The 17342-nt window shown below is 42.6% G+C and overlaps 1 pseudogene; it reads left to right on the top strand.

Annotated features, from left to right (window-relative positions):
* Positions 1-17342, top strand: part of LOC101040970 (pre-B-cell leukemia transcription factor 1-like) — a 96174-nt pseudogene that overhangs the window by 58983 nt on the left and 19849 nt on the right.

The following is a 17342-nucleotide window of genomic DNA, read 5'->3' as shown; positions in this document are numbered from 1 at the left end:
CCCTGTTCCTCTGCAACTGTGGTATCGATCTGTGGTACATTTTCTTTCAGAGGTGTGGCTTTGGCTCCTCCCTCCAGTCAGTTTTGGAAGAGTTTTGCAGACCTGCATTGGTTGTCTGCAGTCATGTCAACTTTGACATGTGAGACTGAGCACCCTTACATCTATAAAGAAATTGCTTCTTTGGAGCCACAGTTCTTTCTGCCTTTGTTGTCTCAGACTTCTGCCCATCAAACTGAAATCCAGAGCTAGGCTAAAAGATAAGAATTTCCAGTCTATGAAGGTTCTGGAGTCCCATTCATACAGGAGATGCCTAGAAGAACCAGGAAGTAGGATCTTTGCACAGCTTAACAGATTAAAAGTCATCTGCTGTTTCAACTCTTTCCTGGTCACACTAGAAAGTAATTTCTTTCTGTGAAGGAGCCAGATGCTTTTCTAAGAGACCATTTATTCCTAGCTTGTTTTCTGCCTTCAGACCTCATGCATGCTGTCATGTACATGGAAACTCAGAACAAAGGGGCCTCCGAGCCATAGGATTCTCTCATGATCTACGGAGTTAGGACCTGCTGCCTACAAGAGATCATCTAACATCCAATCGACAAGTGGATTCAGATAAGGTGCGATCATCCTCAGTCTGGATCTTGGCTTCAGCATAGTTCATTTTCACCATGAGAATGCCATCAAGTGTCTGTAGTAATCCTTACATACTATGTTTTGAAATGAGATATTGAAATGCCAAAATGTGGTATTTTAGTTTCTATTAAAGATGCTCCAAAGGTTTGCTTTTAAGGGGTCCAAGGAGGCAAAAGTAGTCAATTTGGGGTCATGAAGCACCCTCATACAAAGCTCATCTAGTATGGAGATCAGAGTGTCTAACAGTGACCTCTCCATTTATACACACTTCAGTGGGCATTAGAATGCTGTTTGGTTCTAGGTAATTTTATGGAGACCCCTGTTCTCTATGGACAGTAGAATTCCAACCAGAATTAACTTGGTCATATCTGGGTATCAGCTTTAGCTTTCTGACCAGAGCAGGACAACTCCCACTTGAGCAGCTGTGAACAGCTGCTGGCCATACAACCCTCCAATCAGATGTCTTGTTCTTCTAGCCCTCTGAACATTTGTACATGTTCTTCTCACTTCATGGAATTCCTTTACTTGAAGTGTTCAGTTGGGAAGCTTCTCATCTACATTTTAACTCAAGCACTACCTGACCAGAGAAGGCTTTCCTAAGTTCTAATGCACCTTAATAAATCCTTTATTGGAAAGATACGCAAGTACGATTGTCCAGTCACCTGCTTGTTGGCCCTGTGGAATATAAAGTCCTTTAAAGGAAAATCATGGAAGAGTTTAAGTCATTGGTTCACAGGCATTCAAATACCATTAACAAAATGAATAACCCTGAGAAAGTGATTTGGAGTACTCTTACCCTAAAGCCAGACTTAGCCCAACCTACTTCCACCAAAGTTTTGCATGCTAAGCAACTTAATGTGATGGGGTGACAGCATCATTTTAGCTACTAGTGTGAGTGAACAACACAAAGTATCAGAATTTGGTTCAGATTGCGACTCACCAACAGTCTAAGCCATGATTTTTTCCTCAATCTCATGAACCTCATCTGGAAAAAAAAAAATTCTGCTGCCCACCTGGATGAATAAAGTATTAGAGTATCTGAAGTTGAATATATAGAGTACCTGGCACATAGCCCATGACACAGAAGGCTGTGCTCCTTAAACCTTACTGCCTCACAAATCAAATGCAAAGGGAAGGCAGAATTTAGTAATATTATCTCTATACAGATATCAATATTTAGATTTCATAAAACAAGTTCTCATTAGGAATGCAAATCTTTGGCAAAAGATAGCTGAAAAGAATTGTGTTTAATAGCAAAATAGCTTCCACTTATTGAATGCTTACCCTATTACCAATTAAACATGCCACAGGAATCATTTTAGTATTCGCAGTATCATAAGGACTATGAACCCGTTTGTTCCTAATGGCATAGGTTCTGATGGATTAAATTCTGTTCTAGGCAGCGAAGTGACAAAGGTCTCCCTGATGCTGAATCGTACTCTTTCCACAGGACTCTGCTTTATCTTCAATGGATTCAGCACAGGTAAGCCCACAAGTCAGGAGAGCTCAGCAATTCTCCTTGTTGGGCTTCAGAGTTACCAGTAATAAAGACATTTGGATGAATTAAGAAACTAAATGCCCAAAACACTTGTATCTCCTTGAACTTTTAGATTTAGTATTGTCCACCCCATAATCTGTAAGACAAAAATACAAAGTGGAAAGGGCAGAATAGTCAATAAATGGTGTTAGGAACCCTGGGCATTCACGTGCAAAAAAGAGTTGGTCCCTTCTCTTGCAACATGCACAAAAAGAAAAATCGAGATGGACATAAATCCTATCTTAACTTTTGAGACAGTGTCACTCTGTCCCCAAGCTGGAATACAGTGGTGCTATCTCAGCTCACTGCCACCTCTGCCTCCTGGGTTCAAGGGATGCTCCTGCCTCAGCTTCCCGAGGAGCTGGAATTACAAGCACATGCCACCACACCTGTTCCAGATACAGAAGGTCCTTCAAGAGGCACAGTGAAAGACTGCAGGGATTGCAAAAGGAACTGAAGGGATGTAAAAGCAGAAGGCTCATGTTAGACGTTTACACTGAGCTCTGTCTTTCCCCGTCTCAGGCAAGTAGGGCAGTTACACAGGCAATGGGGGAGCTGCTAACACCAATGTCCATCTTGGATGAGGATTTTATACCAGCACAACTGCTGTGATATGTCAATTCAAAACAAAGATGGCCTTGAACCAAATGCTACATTTTACTTCCTTTCAATGAAGAGGATCCAGACCAGTAAGTCCTTTAACTGCAGTATCTTCATCTCAGTGGGGGACTCAGCAGCTTTCCAAGTGCACAGCTTCCTTTGGCCTCTAACAGGACATGGACAGTGGCCCTAGACAAGAGCTTAGTGCACATGGGTCACCTTAAAACAGAAGCTCTGGGCTTCATGTGTCATTAGCCCTTTAAGTTCTATCCATAGAGGCAACCAGATCAGCCTGTTAACATATCACCCCTGTAAGACTAGAATCTTCATCTTTGATTCAGTCTTTCTGGTGTACCTGCTCCGAGTGTTTGGAAAGGAGCCGGGTTCTATACATCTTGTAATTTCTACTTATGTGAATCCTGCCACATAAAATGAATGGAAAGCACCTTCTACTCAATGTCTATGAACATTTCCTCCCGATGCAGGGTTAAGATTGATCGTTTTCTGCCTGTATCATACTTTCTCTAACATGGATCATAGGAAACGAACATGAGACAACATGGAGAACAGCCTGGATGCCTCCTTACACTAACCAGGGGCGAAATCTGGCCATGACCCAGTCCATATATCAGAGAGGAATGCCTGAAACCAGCCAAGACTTCCAAATTCTACATAGGAACCTGAGCTCCATTCAGTCATTCTGACTGTTCTTCCCCTAGAAATTAGAACTAAAGCATTTATCTCCAGGAGATCAAACATGGAATGGGTGGCTCAAAGCCTTTCGATTCATGAAAAGGAAAAAAATATCCAAGCCTGTAAGATCCTCCCCAAATCCTGTCTTCTCTTCCAACCACTTTTGTAATGTGCATGACTAGGTGCGAGCTTAGAAAAAACATTTATTCCATCTTCCAGCAAAACTAGGGCTCACGAAAAAGCACGTATCTAGGATATGTAATAGCTGAAAATCAAATGATGCAAATATCACGCTTCTCCACAGGGCAAGTTCTGGCATTCAGTCCAAGATGAGAAAAAAAATGAATAATTTAAAACTTCGTGGTCGATGCCTGTCACCTGTCCTTAGCCATGATGTGTGATGGGCTGCTGCATGTATGTATGAGGTCAGTGGACATGGGGGTTCAGAGAAACCTGTGACACGACTCGTGCACACTACCAGGTGCTCACAGAGTATAGGACCAATTTTTACAACCAGCAGTGATAAAGACCTTAGTGATTTTTGTAGTTACAATACTTAGGGAGACTAGATTTGATGGAAATCCAGCACAAGGGAAATTTTAATCTCAACTCAGCTGATTCATCCTCTGATTGGACCCATGTCTCTCCAACATGCCCATTTCCCATCCAAATTCAGTTGTTTCCCAGAAAAAAATGACAGAATAAGAAAATTCTCTGGCTTTATAGCTTCCAGCCCTTTAAACATTTTCCTACCCAAGATCACTTCTGTTACCACTAAAAGCTATGGGAATCTTTATGACCCAATGTAAGTTGAGTGGCGATGGGGAGTCCTAGGAACATTCCTCCCAACAAAATGACTTGTTTCCAAGATTTTGAAGTGTTTCAGTCAAACCATCCTGAGAAATTTGGAGACAATATTTAGATCCTAAAGCACAGGAATTCACTCATTAAGGGCAAAGATTTAACCCTCCATAGCATCCAGGCTTATGCGATATCGAAGTCAGAATCAGGCTTCCATTTGTAACAGAGGCCCTCCTGTAACCCCTCCATCTCTCCCATAGTTCTGGTCCCACGCTTAGACACCCCCCCCCCCCCACCAAACAATTGACAGGAAGTTCAAGGGAAAAAAGCATGATGGCACTGAAGGTCATGCTCCAGGATGAAGAGACCTGACGTCTACAAGGCTTCTAGAGTCCAATTCATACATGAGACTCCCATGAGAACAAGGGAAGTAGGACCCTCACAGCCTAAGAAAGCATCACCTGCTATTTCTAGAATGAAAAGAGACTTGCTATAGAAATTGTTTCTCTCAGAACCAGACCTCCTAGGATCAGAGGCTACTTATTCCTAGGTTGCTACTTTTGCCTTGAGATCTCCCTGCATGCATTGTAATGGATATACAATTTAAAGAAATGCTGTTTAAGGTCAAATTGTACATTTCTTGATTTTGGTATTACCACCCAATGTCTACAGCCACAGGTCACCCTGTACTTATCCCCAGGTAGATCAAGAGCTAGGTGCTATCCCCAGATCAGTTGGCTCTTGTTTTCAAGTTGACAACATACCGTAAAGCTTCCTTGCAAAAATCATTCTACGTTTCCAAAAGGAGACAAGTGACAGTGATATTTCAGTCTCCACTGAGATGGTCCCAAAGATTGGGGTGTCCAAGGAAGCAAAAGCATTTTCGGTCATGTCTCCACAGCAAGGCCTGTTCAGTGAGAGAATCCATCTCCTGCAGTGGCCGTTTTGTTCATAGTCATCAGTGGAAGGTATATAGTGGCCATTTGGCCTAAGTAATGGCATTCTGGGGGATACTTGTTCTCCTCATGGGTAACTTAGCCCCATCAGGCATCAATTTTAAGGAGCCATGCTCAGGCACCTGCTTCAGCTTGCTGACTGAAGCAGAACAGCTTCACAGCTGAGCAGCTGGGGACAGTCTGCAGGCCCACCAATCCACTAATAAGGTAACAGTAGCAGTCAAAATTCAGGCAGAGGAAAGTTAGTTCAAAGACAACCAAGCAGTGGTTATGGAGACTCCCCCAGAACAACATTCAGCTTTGTGGTAGTTCCAAGCTACATCCAGTTTAAGTCCTCAGTTCTGTGCTTAAGGCCAGCCCTAAATCCTAGTGACATGTCTCCATGTCTAACACGTGAAGTACCTGTTGAATTATAAGATTATTTTTGCAGAAAAGCCATTTGGTAACATTAGAAACTTCCAGGATTACAGAACTGCCTGCTAGGTTCTGACTTTGGCCAGCGGATGGATACCCACAAGAAAAGGTATTTGGTTCAGCCGGTGCTGGATCTGCCATTATCAGCCAGGGGAATACCTAGAGTTGTTAGATTTGATTAGTTGGGTAAATTTTCTAGCTAGACTGCAAAAGGAATGGGGGGCAGGGAACCCCCCGGGAGGACATGTTTCATATTTCAATAGCGGACAGGGCTTTATTCCCTGTACATATTGAAATATACAGCAGTACTGTTCTGATCTGATATACTCACACATTTTTACTTTTCCTGTCAAGTGTCATCACTTCTTACACTTTGTAAAATTAATAATTGGTGTTAGAAGGAACTATTCACTGCCCAGCCTCAAAGCCACATTGCTCTGGGTTTGGCATACCAGGCTCTTTATACCTATGCTTTCCTGTTCCCTGGTCACCAGTAGCCACCTTGTATCTATGAAGTCTACCTTCAAGTGAACAAGGGTAAAGTGGGAAGTCCAGGACAGTGCCAAGTCATTGATTGATCTTGCCTGGTGCTCCTCAGCAGGAATGTGTCCCTAGAGGCCCCGGCCCATTCCTTTTCACAACCAGCTTGCAGAGAGGCTTCATCCTCAAACCCCTTCCCCTACCAAATAGGAGGCTACTGAAGGTTCCAAGACCCTGTATATGGATGAACTATATAAAGGAAATGGTCTCTGGTCCTTGATTCATGAAGGCCAGGTCCCATTGTACAAGATAGCTTCTCATCCGTGCTGCTTCATGAGCTATGAGTGTTTTCAATGTTTAGTTTGTATGAGAAAGGTAATTTCTAATTAAAACCAAGTTGAAAGATGAGCTTCATCTTTGTACTTGTTCCTTTAAATCTTAACACTTGCTAGTCCTGTACCTACAAGAAATGCATGTGCTGGCTTTGTCTCACTGCAGCCAGAGCTCTGGGTCTCATCTTCCCTGCTTCGTGTCCTCTGCTCCTGGAGGCCCAGCCTCTATGGCCACGTGACCTGCAGGTATGAGGAGATGCACATCTAAGACTCCAAGACCTGCAGGTATTGGGAGATCTACATTTAAGACTTCGGAAAACCTGGAAATGGGAGCATTGACATTTCGGGATGTGGCCATCAAGTTCCCTCTGGAAGGATGGCAATGTCTAGAAACTGAACAGTGGGATTTACATAAAAACATGTCATTATAGAAACCTGGTCTTCTTGGGTATTGCCGTCTTAAAGCCAGACCTGATTCACCTGTCTGGAGCAAGAAAGAGGCTTGCAATGTGAAGACACACGACATGGGAGCTGAACTCAGTTGCATGTTCTCATACTTCAAGACCTTTGGCCAGAGTAAGGCATAGGAGATTGACAAGTAATATTAAGATAAAATGTGGACATGACAATTTCCTTTTAAGGAAAGGCTGTAGAAGCGTGGATAAATTTAAGATGCACAAAAAAAGTTACAATAGACATAACCAGTTTGACAACTACCCGTAGCAAAATACCTGAAGGTGAAAAGTATGTGAAAGTTTTTCCATACATTTTCAAATTTAAGCAGACAAGATCAGACATACTGGAAAGAAACCATTCACATGTAAACAATGTTGAAAGTTATTTTGCATGTTTTCACGTAGTAATTCACACTGGAAGACTTGCACAAAGATGGCTCAATAGGAACAGCTCCAGTGTGCAGTTCTCAGCACAAGTGATACAGAAGGTGAGTGATCTCCGCGTTTGCAACTGAGGTACCAGGTTCATCTCACTGGGACTGGTTAGACAGTAGCTGCAGCACAAGGAAGGTGAGCTGAAGCACAGTGGGACATCGCCTCACCTGGGAAGCGCAAGGGGCCAGAGAACTCCCTTTCCTAGCCAAGGGCAGCCATTAAAGACTTGTCCCGTCACTCTGGCTCAGATATTGCACTTTTCCCAGTCTTCGCAACCCACAGACCAGGAGATTCCCTCCAGTGCCTACAACACCAGTGCCCAGGTTTCCAGCACACTGGGTGGCTGTTTTAGCACCAGTTTTTGTTTTCCCTCTCACACCAGTGGCACCTGCAACTCCAGCAAGACAGAACTGCTCTCATTCCCCTGAAAAGGGAAGCTGAAGCCAGGGAACCAAGTGATCTGGTTCAGCGGGTCACTTCCCCATGAAGACCAGCAAGCTAAGATCCACTGGCTTGAAATTCTTGCAGCCAGCATAGCAATCCGAGTTAGACCGGGGAAGTTCGAGCTTGGTGCGGGGAGGAGCAACTGCCATTGCTGAGGCTTGGGCAAGCACTTTTAACCTTGTCTGTGTAAACAAAGTCACAGGGAAGTTTACACAGCAACTAGGCTGAGCCCATGGCAGCTCAGCAAGGCCTCGGCAGGCAGACTGTCACTAGACTCCCTTCTTGCAGAGCAAGGTATCACTGAGAAGAGGCAGCAGCCCATCAGACACTAATAAAGACCCCACCTTCCTGGGACTGAGCACCAGGGAAAAGGGGCTATTGTGGGTTCAGCTTCAGCAGACTTGAATGTCCCTGCCCAGCAGCTCTGAAAGGAGCAAGGATCTCCCAGCACAGTGCTTGAGCTCTGTTAGGGACAGGCTGCCTCCTGAAGTGGCCTCCTGACCCCCAATGTATCCTGACTGGGAGACACCTCATACAGGAGAGCTGTGGTTGGCATCTGGCGGATACCCTTCTGGGATGAAGCCACCAGAGGAAGGAGCAAGCAGCAATCTTTGCTCTTCTGCAGCCCCTACTGGTGATTCCCAGGCAAGCAGGGTCTGGAGTGAGCCACCAGCAAACTCCAGCAGACCTGCAACAGATGGACCTGTAGGAGGCAAACAAATGGAAATAGTTTCAACAGGAAGGACCACTCAGCCCATCCAAAGGTCACCAGCTTCAAAGACCAAGGGTAGATAAATCCACAAAGATGGGAAGAAATCAGTGAAAAAAGGCTGCAATTGACAAAAACCAGAATGCCTCTTCTCCAAGCGGCCACAACTCCTTACCAGCAGTGAAAACTGGAGAATGAGTTTGATGAATTAACAGAAGGAAGCCTCAGAAGGTGTAATAACAAACTTCTGTGAGCTAAAGGAACACGTTCTAACCCAATGCAAGGAAGCTAAGATTGAAAAGAGGTTAGAGGAAATGCTAACCATAATAGCCAGCATAGAGAACCAACTTGATGGAATGGAAAAACCCAGCACAAGAACTTTGTGAAACATACACAAGTTTCAATAGCTGAATCAAGTGGAAGAAAGGATCAGATTGAAGGTCAACTCAATGAAATAAAGTGAGAAGGCAAGATTTTTAAAAAAGTGAAAAGAAATGGACAAAGCCTCCAAGAAATAGGGGATTATGTGAAAATACCAAATCCATTTCATCGGTGCACCTGAAAGTGATGGGGAGAACGAAACCAAGTTGGAAAAGACTTTAGGATATCATCCAGGAGAACTTCCCCAACTTAGCAAGGCAGGCCAACATTCAAATTCAAAAAATACAGAGAATACCACAAAGATATTCAAGAAGAGCAACCCAAAGACGCATAACCATCCAATTCACCAGAGTTGAAATGAAGGGAAAAAATGCTAAGGGCAGAGAGAAAGGTTGGGTCACCCACAAAGGGAAACCCATCAGCCTCCCAGCTGATCTCAGTAGAAACCCTACAAGCCAGAAGAGAGTGGGGTCCAATACTCAACATCCTTAAAATTTTCAACCCAGAATTTCATATCCAGCAAAACTAAGCTTCATAAGTAAAGGAGAAATAAAATCTTTTACAGACACGCAACTGCTCAGATTTGATCAACACCAGGTCTGCCTTACAAGAACTCCTGAAGGAGGCACTGAACATGGAAAGAAACCAGTACCAGCTACCGCAAAAACATACCAAATTGTAAAGACCATCAACACTGAAGAAGCTGCCTCAACTAACTGGAAAAACCAGCTAGCATCAAAGTGGCAGGATCAAAGTCACATTTAACCTTAAATGTAAATGGGCTAAATGCCCCAAAATACAGCTGGCCAATTGGATCGAGTCAAGACCCATCTCATGTGAAAAGACACAAGCTCAAAATAAAGGGATGCAGGAAGATTTACCAAGCAAACAGAGCAAGGAAAAAAAAAAAGTTGCAATCCTAGTCTCTGATAAGACTTTAAACCAACAAAGATCAAAAGAGACAAAGAAGGGCATTACATAATGGTGAAGGGATCAATGCAGCAGGAGCTAACTAGTGATCATTAAAAAAACAAAAAAAAAAACAGGAGACAACAGATGCTGGAGAGGATGTGGAGAAATAGGAACACTTATACCATTGGTGGGAGTGTAAATCAGTTCAACCATTGTGGAAGACGGTGTGGAGAGTCCTCAATGATCTAGAACCAGAAATACTATTTGACCCAGCAATCCCATCACTACATATATACCCAGAGGATTATAAATCATTCTATTATAAAGACACATGCACAGATGTGTTTACTGTGGCACTTCAAAATAGCAAAGGGATGAGTTCATGTCCTTTGCATGGATAAAGCTGGAAACCATCATTTTCAGCAAACTGACACAAGACAAAAAATTAAACACTGCATGTTCTCACTCATAAGTGGGTGTTTAACAATGAGAACACATGGACACAGGGAGGGGAATGTCATACACCAGGGCTTATCGGGAGGTGGGGGTGCTGGGGAGGGATAGCAGCGGGTAGGCATAGGGAAAGGATAGCATTAGGAGAAACAATGTAGATGACGGGGTGATGGATGCAGCAAACCACCACGACACGTGTATATCCATGTAACATGCACATTCTGCATGTGTACCCCAGAACTTAAAGTGTAATAAAGGAATTCATATTGGAGAGAAATCCTACAAATGTGAAGAATGTGGCAAAGGCTTTGAGTCCTCAAACTGTACTACACATGAAATAAATCATACTGAAAAAACTCAACAAATGTCAAGAATGTTGCAAAGTGTTTAACTGTTTTTCACATTTTACTACACATAGTACTGGAGAAGAACCCTACAATTCTTAGAAGTGTGGTAAAGCTTTTAACCAATCCTCAACTCTTACTACACTTAATTCATACCTTAGAAAAATTTTTACAAATGTGAACAATGAGTAAAGTCCTTATCCAGTTCTCACACCTTACTACATGTAAGAATTCGTACTGGAAAGAAATCCTGCAAATGAAGAATGTGGCAAAGCTTTCAACCAGTCCTCAACTCTTACTACACAGGAAAGAATTTATACTTGAGAGAAACCCTACAAATAGTGAAGAATGCGGCAAAGCTTATAACCGGTCCTCAACCCTCACGACACGTCATTCATTCTGGAGAAAAAAAACCTACAAATATAAAGAATGTGGTAAAGCCTTTAGGTGGTTCTCACACTTTACTTGACATATGATAATTTATACTGGAGAGAAATCCTAAAATTGTAAAGACTGTGGCAAGGATTTAAATAATCTTTACCATATACTCTTACATGTAGTAAGATATAAAGAGAAACCCTATAAATGTAAAAAATGTAAGCTTTTAACCAGTCCTCAAATCTTACCTTATGTTTAGTAATTCATACTGGAGAAAAACTTACAAATGTGAAGAACCTGGCAAAGCCTTTAACCAGTCCTCACACCTTACTACACATAAGATAATTCATACTGGAGAGAAACCCTGCAAGTGTTAAGAATGTGATTACAGTGAACTGAGATCATGCTACTTCACTCCAGCTTGGGTGACAGGTCAGACTCCATCTCAGAAAATAACGAGTTTTTATATATGAGGTGAGATGGACTCATTTCATTACTCTTCATGTGGCTGTAACATTTTCTCAACACCATTTATTGAAGATACTGTCCTAAGAAATAGTCGCCTTTATTTAAAATCAGTTAGCTCTAAGTGCATGGATGTATTTCTGGTGTTTTTCTGCTCTGGTCTGTGCCTGTTTTTATTCAAGTACCATACTGCTTGTTACTATAGCTTTATAGTGTATTTCAAAGTCAGGGTGCTATCCATTTTGCTTTATTGCTTTAGCTATTCAGGGTCTTTTGCAGTACCATATAAATTTTTAAAAATTGTCACAGGTATGTTCATTGAGGCTGTGTTATATTTGCAGATCATTTTGTCTAATACTAATATTTAATATTAATGCCAATTCATGAATAACCTCTTTCATGTATTACCTTAATTTCTTACTTTTAGGTTCTTTAGCATATAATGTAAGGTGTTTCAATTTTTTGGTTAAATTTTGTAGTTATTGTAGTTATTGTAGATGAAATTGTTTTTAAATTCATTGAGATAGTGTACAGAAATTCTAGTGATATTTGGATGTTTTTGTATTCTGCAATTTAATAAATTTATCAGTTCCCATTAAAGAAATGTATACACTACTTTCTATGCTGAGATTTGCCTGTAGCTTTGCTGGTGGGGCAGGGGAGTCATTAACAGTAACCTGGATTCCTGAATCTAGACCCCACAACTCAATAGTTCCCTGGTTGAGGAAACTAATGACAACCAGCTATCAGCCCAGTAACAGTGGTAAGAGACCAGGACAGTGGCCTACACCATTTCATTGAACACAACATCCTAGGTGGACCGACAGGGAGTGTACTGTGATTTAACAGTATTCCGAGTCAGGCTTATCTGTTAAGGAATGGACACAAGACTCTAACATTTCCCCCTTTGAGTTTAAAGCCTTTTTCCATCCCGTTTGCATTTGCTGCCTTTCATAGACTGTCCTAATAAAGTCGGGCTCAAGGGGTCAGTGGGGAGCTCAGTCTGTTTTCCATTAGTGATAAACACTAGGCTTGGAATTCACATTGGGAAGTGACATGGCCTGGCCTTCAAAACCTCTTTCATCATCAGTAAGAATCTAAAACATGATCTGATCTCAGCCTGCATTGGGCCTTTCATTCGATAGGCAAGCTATCTCTCAGGCCACAATGTGTTTATGGCCCCTAAGTGTCACCTACAGCCTTCCAAGTATTATGAAGTTCTCCAGTGTTGTCTGGGGAGAAACAAGCTTAGAACCTTAAGTTTTCTAATGAGAGGTTGTAGGGCCAACACTGAGTCTCTACAAAAAATTTTGCTCTAGTTTCATCAATATTCAACATATTCCATAATCTTACAGAAAAATAGACTAGAAATCACTTTGATTCTCCATCTTACAGATGGTAGCCTGGCCACATGGATCATCTGTGTGGAATTCCAAATGAGTTTCTCATGATCAAGAAAGCAGTTGAATGCTCCCTTCCCCAGTCCCGATTGAAGAGATGGAGTAACTACAGCACTATAGGCCAAGAAGTCATAGGGATGCAGAACACAGCATCTACCCTCCAAAACTGGACTAACTTGTGACCACTCCCAGACTAAAAGGACAATTAGCTGGTATTTTTGGAGCTCAAGGGTAGAGTCTTCCATTGGAAACTGACGCTATAGTTCTATCTGAAGCTAGACCCATGGAGCAGACTCAAAATGAGGTCTGAGGTAGTGATGACATGAGGCACCTTGGACCCTTCCCCTCCGCGGTCTCCTGCCAGCTTTTCCCACTGGCAAGGCCTGGGTGGAAGAAAGTTGGTACTGTATTTGAGAAACATGAGCTTATAGGTAACGTTCCTTGTGGTTGAGGGAGGGAATAGAAGTCAGACAGGACCAATAGCCACGTAGTAAGTACGGATGAGCGGCTCAGACTTGAGTTTCACTGCATACCATTTAAGTGGACATTTACATATTAGGGTGCAGTTTCAACACAAGGCTGGGGAGGGGAGGGAAAAAGTATCTTTGCTTCTCTGGATTGTCTTTGAATCTGGATCAGATTATAAGAGGCCAGTACTGGTGAATTGCTTATTGGGAACTTAGGCTCTAGACCAGGTGTCCCCAAACTTTTTACACAGGTGGCCAAGTTCACTGTCCCTCAGACCATTGGAGGGCCACCACATACTGTGCTCCTCTCACTGACCACCAATGAAAGAGGTGCCCCTTCCTGAAGTGCAGCAGGGGGCTGGATAAATGGCCTCAGGGGGCCGCAGTTTGGGAACGTCTGCTCTAGACCATGATGGATGCCCCCAAGATTAAAAAAATACATACTTGGCTCTTCTAGCACTGTATCAGTCATTTAAACAGGAGAATCTTCCCCAAATGTATTAGGACAAGTCCTCCATATACAAGGTGAAAGAACAAAAATCAATCAACCTACGCCAAGATGCAGACAGTTATGTATTGGTTGCTGTAACTCTTCTCTATGCTGAAAAGTTATATGGCTATACAATTCTTGTATGTTCAGAGAGTTGTCACTATGTCCCAGATGTCCAATAGGAAATGTGACAAAAAGTTAAATTTTGGAGAGGACATCGTAATATGCAGTATGAAAACAGTGGATGAATAGCAATTATACAAGTACATAAATTGAATATGTCTAAAATGACAGTTTGAAGTATACATGAGACAGGGAATTGTACACAAATTCTAAGTAGCCAACTAGATGTATAGATTACCTGAAAAGGGAGAAATGAAATATTTAAAGTTTTCCGTACTTGAAGACAACTGTAAAACATAAAAAAAAAAAACACCCAGAGTATAGAGTGTACATTTTAAGCACACAGAACAAGTTAGAAGTGAATCAAAATTAACAGACTTGCTAGTTAGAAGATGCCAGTTTACTGTATCAATCGAGTGTCCCATTGCCAGTGATATTTTGGCTCTGATTAATAACCAGACAATCCCGTTACTAGGTGCAGAACAAGGTAAGAATTCTGCACACCACTGGTTTATAAGCTTCATTCTCAAAAGGCAGAGATTATCGATCTGCAGGCTGGAGGACTATCTTATTAGCTCCTGGATTGGGATGAATTACTGTATGGGGCTGCTTAGCAGCCTCCCTTGCCTCAGCCCCCTATCCATGCAGCTGCCTACTGGAAACAAGTTATGTGACGAGACCACGGTTCAAGAGCAGACAGACATGCTTCCCAGGCTCCCGATTCAAAAGCTCTTACTGTTAGATTGGCACAAAAGTAACATTGAGTTTTGCCATTAAGAGCAATGGTAAGAACCAGTTACTTTTGCACCCACCTAATACCTAGCCTGCCACATTAAGCCACAACGCAATGCCGTTGGCAACATTAGAGTATCCAGATCCTTGCCTTCATTAATAATTACACTCTGTATGAGAGCTGTCAAATGGTGCCTCTGCTGAGCAGATGTCCTCTGCATCATGGCAATAATTGTCTTTTCAGGAGAACCTTAAGTGATACAACTTCCCCCATACAAACTCTGATCTAGTATTTTTGTCTCTAATGGTTCTAATTCCTGTGCCTTGTCTTCATCTACATACTTTCAAGTGTGGGTAGGCTTCATCCAGGTCAACTTCAAGACATCCATCAAGAGCAAGGAAGAGCCTATGTAGCGTATTTAACATACGATTCAAAGAAGCGCTACACTCTGCTGCCTTCTGTAAGTAGCATATTTGAAGACAGACAATGTCATTTGAAAACCTGGGATCACTAAGATCCATAAGAGCTGATAAGAACATGGAAGACTCCCACAACCACCTAATAACCACATCTTGTGAGAGCCCCATACTTGGTTTCTGAAGCTATTGTACAAACAGGTGCTGCTCCGGCTTCAGGAATATGAGCCTAGGTAGAGCAGCTAAAAGCAAGCCTCTCCTACTCCTAGGTTTCTGGAAGATGTTGCCAACCCAGTCCCAGCCTCTGCATTTAGGTCACAGGAAAGAGTCAGTTTGAGAGGCCAGCAGCTCAGACACAGGCACTGGGGATAACTCCTGCCACCACCTCCATGCTGAGATGAGCATTGCACACACGTTCAACTGTGGGGATAGGGCCAGGCGGAAACTTGATTAATGCCAAGTGTGTATTCCAAGTATTATGTTTACTGGGTTGTATAAAAGGATCTAAGACAGGAACTGTATCATCTGCATTGCATTCAACTCTTCGGGGGATGCACACTGTACATAGCTTCCTTTGGCCTCACCCACACAGGTGAAGTACAATTTCACTCAGAAGAGTTAAATGCATGTGGGTCACCTAGAAACAGCTCAGTGTGCAGCTCTATGTGCCCAGAAGCAGTTTTGTACTGTTAGGGCTCACTAATCTTTTTATACTGTAGCCTGTCAATGCATCACTCCCCACTCCATTAAGTTAGAGGGCCACACATTAGGGGCTGTTCATGTGGAATACGTTTAACATAGTCCCCATTTCCCTTACCTCTGGTTTGGTAAAAACCAGCCATAGAAGCTATGAAAAGACAGAACAAGCCGTTTTCTCATACGTAGACCTGGGATCAACACTGCCGGAGAGTAGGAACTTATCAAGCTCTTACACAGAAGAAACTTAGCTGGCCACTTGCACTGACCTATCCTAGATGAAAGTATGTCACTTTGTCTCTTCTCTCACATATTGACGTCTTATTGACCTGGTGTATTTCATTTCAAAGAATACCAAGTGCTGCCCCTCCCACCTCATATGCCCAATAGAGCTGCTGGTGCACATTTTGTCCCAGCCAAGTGTCATTCATTCATCCCTTTCTGAATACCTCTAAGTTATCTTCAACTACCTCTTGGTCCCAGTGCACTGATCATCTGACTTCATTCTTCCTATTACAAAGAAGCATATCTGAGCAAAGGAGAGCACTAACCCCAGGAAATCCCAAGCCTGCAAACCTCTGGGTGAGTTCTGAATGGGAAGTCCAAGGCTCAACCACCTTTCACTGCTAGTTTTGCCACTGCTATTTGGATACATTGTAGACAGACATCCAAGTCTTCTCCATAAGTTATATTTTGTCTTAAACATACTAGACCCTTGGTTTGATAAGTTTTTACAAGCACTTTTTCAGTTTGGTTCATGAAGATTTGTCAAAATCCTTCCTCCTCTGTAGCCAAGTCAACGAGACAGTCTCCTTTAGGAGCACTTGTTCCTCCTTTGAGTGTCTTAGTTCTCATTAAAAACCAGATTCCACAGACCCACATTGGCAGCCTGTCTGAAATGTGATTGAAACACTTTCCTGTCTATAGAGATGGCTCCTTTTGAGCCACAGACCTGTTTCTGGCCTTGTCTTCTCCAATCTGTGTGCCTAGCACCAAAATACCAAGGAACAAACCTGAGGTGGTTTGGTCTGGATAGACCTGGATGTTTTTTCTGGCCCACTTGAGAACTACAATTGGCCGTGAACTCTACCACAGAAGAAATGCCTGAATTTGGCCGGTATACATAATCGCTTTTGAAAAGGAAACCGGGAAAAAGCTCATGGACTTCCACAAGTAACTCCTAGATATTATTTATGAAGCCGAGAAAATCAAGAGCCACAGTTTAAGATCTCACCATTAGAGCCAGTCACTTGTAATTGGCCACAGAGTGTCTGCTGCTCTGAATCTGAGCACAGAAGGAGCAGCACACAGGGATAGGCTTTAGATAACATGTGACCTAGACCATGCACATTGCTTTGTACCCACTGAGCCTGTAGAACAAATTTTGTACCAAGTTTAAGGAACTGGTGACTCCATACTTCAATGAAGATTCCAGATTTTCATGCAGGAAAAAAATCACACCTCAGTCAACTCTTCTAGCCCTTCAACTTGCCCATTTCTTAACACAATCCAGTTTAATTTTCCCAAATAGACCAAGATGAGACAGTTCTCTTGCCTTTCAAGCCCCAGGTTTTCAAACATTCTCTAAAACTCACTCC

This window comes from Saimiri boliviensis, chromosome 15 (assembly GCF_048565385.1).
Source record: "Saimiri boliviensis isolate mSaiBol1 chromosome 15, mSaiBol1.pri, whole genome shotgun sequence".
Taxonomy (NCBI): domain Eukaryota; kingdom Metazoa; phylum Chordata; class Mammalia; order Primates; family Cebidae; genus Saimiri; species Saimiri boliviensis.
This window is presented reverse-complemented; position numbering and strand designations above follow the sequence as displayed.